This window comes from Colobus angolensis, unplaced genomic scaffold, assembly GCF_000951035.1.
Source record: "Colobus angolensis palliatus isolate OR3802 unplaced genomic scaffold, Cang.pa_1.0 Scaffold81, whole genome shotgun sequence".
NCBI classification, from domain to species: Eukaryota; Metazoa; Chordata; class Mammalia; order Primates; family Cercopithecidae; genus Colobus; species Colobus angolensis.
The window spans coordinates 7,475,654-7,482,639 of NW_012121932.1; the positions used below are offsets into that span (position 1 = coordinate 7,475,654).

General features: G+C 42.3%; 1 protein-coding gene across 6 annotated transcripts in view; it reads right to left on the reverse strand.

Annotated features, from left to right (window-relative positions):
* BPNT1 (3'(2'), 5'-bisphosphate nucleotidase 1) overlaps nucleotides 1-6,986 on the reverse strand; it is a 36,881-nt gene that overhangs the window by 28,894 nt on the left and 1,001 nt on the right. The window lies entirely within an intron of this gene.

Sequence of the window (6,986 nt, forward strand, 5' to 3'; positions counted from 1 at the left end):
GGTTTCACCGTGTTAGCCAGGATGGTCTCGATCTCCTGACCTCGTGATCCGCCCGTCTCGGCCTCCCAAAGTGCTGGGATTATAGGCTTGAGCCACCAAGCCCGCTAATTACTCTTTCTCTATTGCAATTCTCCTGTCTTGATAAATTGACTCTTGTCTAGGCAGCTAGCAAGGTGAACCCATTGGATAGTTATATCCTGGGCTCTAGTGATCCTCCCACCTCAGTCTCTCAAGTAGCTGGGATCACAGGCCCACACCAGCACACCTGGTTAATTTTTGTGTTTTTAAATTGTTTGTAGAGACAGGGTTTCACCATGTTGCACAACCTGGTCTCACACTCCTGGGCTCCAATGATCTGCCCTCCTTGTGCTGGGATTACAGGCATGAGCCACCTCACCTGGGCTTAATAAAATATCGTAATTTCTCTAGGCCAAGCATTTGTACAAGATATGGTCCCTTAGGAGAAGAAATATTGTCTGGTTAGTAAAATAGTTACTCCAAGGTACAAGTATGCCAAACAAATTAGGCTATTCATGGCTGAGAGCAGTGGCTTACACTTGTAATCTCAGCACTTTGGGAGGTCAAGGTGGGTGGATCACTTGAGGTCAGGAGTTTGAGACCAGCCTGTCTAACATGGTGAATCCCCGTCTCTACTAAAATTAGCCAGGCGTGGCAATCACCTGTAATCCTAGGCTGAGGCAGGAGAATTGCTTGAACCCAGGAGGCAAAGGTTACAGTGAGCTCAGATCGCGCCACTGCACTCTAGTCTGGGTGACAGTGAGACTGTCTCAAAAAAAAAAAAAACACACAAATTGGGCTATTCATAAATATCATTAATTGGGGCCTTTTATGGAAGTAACAGGCAGCACAGAGATTCAAAAAAAAGAAAGAAAAAAAAGCTCACATCAACACTCAAAGATGTTATGTATAGTGTGTAGTGTTTCCCTAACCAGACTGAAACAGCTGAAATGGGAAAAATCTTTAGGAGAGTTTTTTGTTTTTTGTTTTTCTTTTTGCCATTCTTGGGATTCCTTCATGTTACAGCTGGGAAGATAGCCCTCATGACATGCAGAGCCCAGTTATGAAGCATTCTACCTAAATAAATAAATGAAGCCTAAATTTGAGCCAGATTAGTAAGTTCATCAATCATCTTTCAATTTAGGAACTGTACATGCTGGTAAATATCGAACAACTGGCTCTCCAAGGAGAACAGCCCTGATTTGTGGTGTTTTCTGCTGGCTTCTGATTCCCATGATGGCCAGTTTCAAGTCCCCAAGCTGAGTGAACTTGAAGTTGAGAGGATATACTTGTACCAAGCATTTGAGCTATCTTCTGAACAGTATTGCTAAAGAGTCTGGGTCTTTTTTTTTTTTTTTTTTTGAGCCGGAGTCTCGCTTTGTCGCCCAGGCTGGATTGCAGTGGTACCATCTCGGCTCACTGCAACCTCTGCCTCCCGGGTTCAAGCAGTTTTCTGCCTCAGCCTCCCGAGTAGCTGGGATTACAGGTGGCCTCCACTACACTTGGCTAATTTTTGTATTTTTAGTGGACACAGGGTTGCATCATCTTGGCCAGGCTGGTCTCGAACTCCTGACCTCGTGATCCACCTGCCTCAGCCTCTCAAGTGCTTACAGGCATGAGCCACTGTGCCCAGCCTGTACATTCCTTTGAAAATATGAATTCTGGCCAGGCACGGTGGCTCACACCTGTAATCCCAGCATTTTGGGAGGCCAAGGTGGGCAGATGACCTGAAGTCAGGAGTTCGAGACCAGCCTGACTAACATGGTGAACCCTCATCTCTACTAAAAACACAAAAATTAGCCGGGCATGGTGGCGCACACCTGTAATCCCAGCTACTCAGGAGGCTGAGGCAGGAGAATCGCTTGAACCTGGGAGGTGGAGATTGCAGTGAGCTGAGATCGCACCATTGCACCCTAGCCTGGGTAACAGAGCGAGACTCCATCTCAAAAAAAAAAAAAAAAGAAAGAAAATATGAATTCAAATCCTGAAATTTTAGTGACTGTTCTGGATGTACCACCCACATTCCCTTCAGGATTGAAGAGTTTATTTCCCCACTTGCTGAGACAGCTCTCAACAGAAGGCCCTCAGCTGCCATCTTTCTCTGGGAGTATATCTGCTGAGAAGGATCACTTCATCTGAAATGTCACAATAGGGAGATTTAAAGCCCATTTCCTACCCCAAGTGGGCTGCCACCCCAGCACTGAAGGGCCATCCAGCTTCCAGAATACCCTATGGGGTCGACTGAGGCCTTAGCTGAGACTGCCTCACAGCCCAAGATGCTTTCTCCTACATTCTTCCCTTCCTCCCCTTCCCTCCCACAAATGATCCCAAAAGCACTCCCTAATAAACCTCTTCCACTTTATCTCTGTCTTACAGTTTTATGGGAAATCAACCTATGACAAAAACTTCCCACCTCTAAATCAAATCAACATTATTTCATCGCAATAAGGGAACACATGATTGTTCCCTAGACAAAAGGACTATTTTATTTATATATAGTGTGTTTCTCTCTCTCTCTATATATATATTTTTAAAATTTTTTTTTTTTTTTTTGAGATGGAGTCTCTGTCACCCAGGCTGGAGTATAGTGGTGCAATCTCAGCTCACTGCAAACTGCCTCCTGGGTACAAGCGATTCTCCTGCCTCAGCCTCCTGAGTAGCTGGGATTATAGGCGCCTGCTACCACGCTTGGCTAATTTTTGTATTTTTAGTAAAGACAGGGTTTCACCATGTTGGCCAGGCTGGTTTCGAACTCTTGAGCTCAAGTGTTCCGCCCACCTTGGCCTCCCAAAGTGCTGGGATTACATGCCTGAGCCACCATGCTCAGCCCTGCGACTATAAAGGACATTATAAATCTCCATTCAGCAATAGTCATTGTTCTACCACAAATTTCTGACTGAATATTTGATTTGATGTGCGTTTTAACCCCTTTAACATTTTTTTTCTTTTTTCTTTTTTTTTCTGAGATACAGTCTCATTCTGTCACCCAGGCTGGAGTACAGTGGCGCAATCTTGGCTCACTGCAATCTCTGCCTCCCGGGCTCAAGTGATTCTCACACCTCAGCCTCCCGAGTAGCTGAGATCACAGGCAGCTGACACCACGCCCATCTAATTTTTGTATTGTTAGTAGAGACAGGGATGCACCATGTTGGCCAGGCTGGTCTTGAACTCCTGACCTCAGGAGATCTGCCTGCCTCAGCCTCCCAAAATCCTGGGATTACAGGTGTAAGGCACTGTACCCAGCCTTCTTTACATCTTGTTTCTATCATTCACATTCTATTGACAGGAATTATGAACCTAACGAAACAATAAGTGTTTGAAACTCTTCAGAAGGAAGATGGAATTGAACTTTATGGCCGGGCACGGTGGCTCATGCCTGTAATCCCAGCACTTTGGGAGGCCGAAGTGGGCAGATCACGAGGTCAGGAGTTCGAGACCAGCCTAACCAACATGGCGAAACCCTGTGTCTACTAAAAATACAAAAATTAGCCGGGCGTGGTGGCACACACCTGTAATCCCAGCTACTCAGGAGGCTGAGGCAGGAGAATCACATGAACCCAGAAGGTGGAGCTTGCAGTGAGCCAAGATCGTGCCAGTGTACTCCAGCCTGGGCGAGAGAGCAAGATTCCATCTCAAAAAAAAAAAAAAAAAAAGAAAGAAATTTATGTAAGGTAATGAATACCATACCGTGACCTATAGCTATCTGGAAATTAAGATGAAAATGAAAAGGGTTTCATTTTTGAAACAGAGTCTCACTCTGTTGCCCAGGCTGGAGTGCAGTGGCACGATCTCAGCTCACTGCAAACTCTGCTTCCCAGGTTCACACCATTCTCCTGCCTCAACCTCCTGAGTAGCTGGGACTTCAGGCACCCACCACCGCGCCCGGCTAATTTTTTGTATTTTTAGTAGAGACGGGGTTTCACCATGTTAGCCAGGATGGTCTCAATCTCCTGACCTTGTCATCCATCTGCCTCAGCCTCCCAAAGTGCTGGGATTACAGGCGTGGGTGAGCCATCACGCTCAGCCAATATAATGGGTTTCTAACTACAGCTGACACTTGAACAAAATGGGCTCGAACTGAACCGGTTCACTTTGTGGATTTTTTCCAACCAAATGCGGACAGTAAAGGTATGTAAAACCAGTAGACAGGAAAGGCTGACTTTTTAAAATATATTTTTATTTTATTTTCAAGAGAGTCTGTGATCTGTTAAAACTGAGTTTTCATCTATGAGTTTTTTGGAGGGTCAACTGTGGGACTTGAGTATGTGCAGATTTCAGTATTCTCAGGGGTTCCTGGAATCAACCTCCCTCATATATTGAGGGATGACTCTATATAAAGTGTTTGTTTTATAATACCATAATCAGGCTAGATTAATTTTTTTGGCATACTAGGAGTTACATGTGGAATAAACCAGTTACAATTACTACTAATTCAGGAGCACTTCAGATAGAAAACAGAGAAATAGGGCTGGGTGCGGTGGCTCACACCTGTAATCCCAGCACTTTGGGAGGCCGAGGTGGGCAGATCACAAGGTCAAGAGATTGAGACCATCATGGCTAACACAGTGAAACCCGATCTCTACTAAAAATACAAAAAATTAGCTGGGCATGATGGTGGGCACCTGTAGTCCCAGCTACTCCGGAGGCTGAGGCAGGAGAATGGCGTGAATCTGGGAGGTGGAGGTTGCAGTGAGCTGAGATCGCTCCAGCCTGGGTGACAGAGACAGACTTTGTCTCAAAAAAAAAAAAAAGAAAAAAAAGAAAGAAAAAGAAAAGAAAAGAGAAATAATTTAGTAAATACTTTGTTGCTCTTATTTCTATTCTTTTATATCCATATCCAGGCATATATCTGATTTATTCTGCACCAGAAATGCGGTATTTGTGCAACTGTTTTGTTCTACCCAGATGTCTTGACCATATTTTAATTATATGTTCATATGCTCCTTCAATTCCCTTGTTATGTAAGAATTATTTTATAATAGGACGATCACCTTCCCTCACTGTATGGTATTGTCATAACTTTTCATAGATATCATTTACCTTTGAACCAGTTAAGCAACCATGTGAGCCTTATCAGGCTCCATAAATGACTCAACTACTTACCCTTATATTTGCCAAGTCGATGGTGTTTTCTTCCAAGGAAAAACTTTCAGGCATTGTCTGTCTACTAATTTCATCACAAAATGATATTATATATAATAACCACCAATTAAAGCTAACATCAGCTTACAAAATATAAGAATAGGAAAAATAATAGGAGAAAATAAAAATGGGAAAAATAATGTTGATGTAAAGCACACAATGATTTATAAAGAGATTCCACAAATCGCTTTTAATTGGCAAATAGGAAAATATTTTACCATTCTTCTCTGAAGTACTTCTCTGGTCCAAACTGAATTAGTAATGAAAAAGTACTATGCCCTAGCCTTAATCGTTTTCTTACATATTTTTTAAACAGATGAATACAATTTTGGTTCTTGGTAAAAAAAAAAAAAAAAAAAGAAAAAATACATAGTCATATTATCAAAGCACAAAATCTATATAAGAGGTCCCTTTTAGCCTTTTTAATTATGCCTCCTCCTATACTATAATGAGATTTACCTTTTGATGATACAGGTAGATCAAGAGCAAGGCCTAAACTAGCTACAGGCAAGTTAACTTTCTTAAATCAGTTCAAATAACACCATCATACTTCCTTCTCTACCAGTTGTACATCTTCTGGGCCTTAAAACACTCTTGTGAAGGTGTCTTTCCGAAAGCCTAATCTAAAACAGGATAGTGGTTAAGGGCACAGGCTCTGGAGCCAATTACCTGTGTTCAAATCCTGGCTCAGCTGTGGACCTTGAGAAAACCACTTAAATTTTCTGTACCTCAATTTGTAAAATGGAGACAATAGTACTCATAGTATAGGGCTGTTGTCCTAAAGAAAACACTTGTCCCTGGCACAAGGTAAACATCAAATATACTGGCTAACCATTATTACGATTGTCCTTATTTTGGTTATTTTGCAGGGACATTAGGGCAGTGTTAAGGGCAAAAAGTTCCTGTAGTTTCTCCAACAGTATTCTGACCCTGAGAATACAAAATGATAATCAACATGACCCTCAGAGTGTAGTACAGGCTTTTCTTCATAACATTCTGGGCCTGAGGCTTGGAGTAGACAAGAAAAAAAGCTGTATAGCACTTAAGGCCATCGACCTAACACCTATCCATTTGAGAAGTCTTTACAACTGCCAAAAGGCTAGCTCAGAAGGATGGAAAAATAACAGGAATCAAACATTAGTTTCTTCTCATATAAAGATTGTGACCATATGAGGATTAGGATCTAAAAGTGATGAGTTCCAGATCAAAATATTAAAATTATTTATACTTGGGAACTTGGCCTGATGATAATGTTCAAGGTCATCTGAAAAAATAAAAATGTAAGCGTAATGGAGCAAATTCTGGAAGAAGAACAATGAACAGAGGTACTCCCCTTATCAATTATCAAAATATGATAAAGTATGATTTAATCAAAATATGATATAAAAGTTTGGCTAGTGAGACAAATTAAGGAAATAAATTGCAGAAATAGAACCGAACACACTAAAGGTAGTGTTTCAAATCATGGGGGAAATTTAATTTTGCATAAATGGCAGGGCAGTTGCTAAACTTTTAAATACTTTTTTTTTTTTTTTTTTGATATGTAGTCTTGCTCTGTAGCCCAGGCTGGAGTGCAGTGGCTGATCTGGGCTCACTTTCACCCCCTACAGTTCAAGCGATTCTCCTGCCTCATACTCCTGAGAGCTGGCACTACAGGCACGCATCATCATGCCTAATTTTTTCAGTCAGGCCTGCAGTCCCAGCTACTCGGGAGGCTGAGGTGGGAGAATCACCAGACCCTGGGAGGTCGAGGTTGCAGTGAGACATAATGGCACCACTGTACTCCAGCCTGGGCTACAGAGCAAGACCCTGTCTGAAAAAAAAAA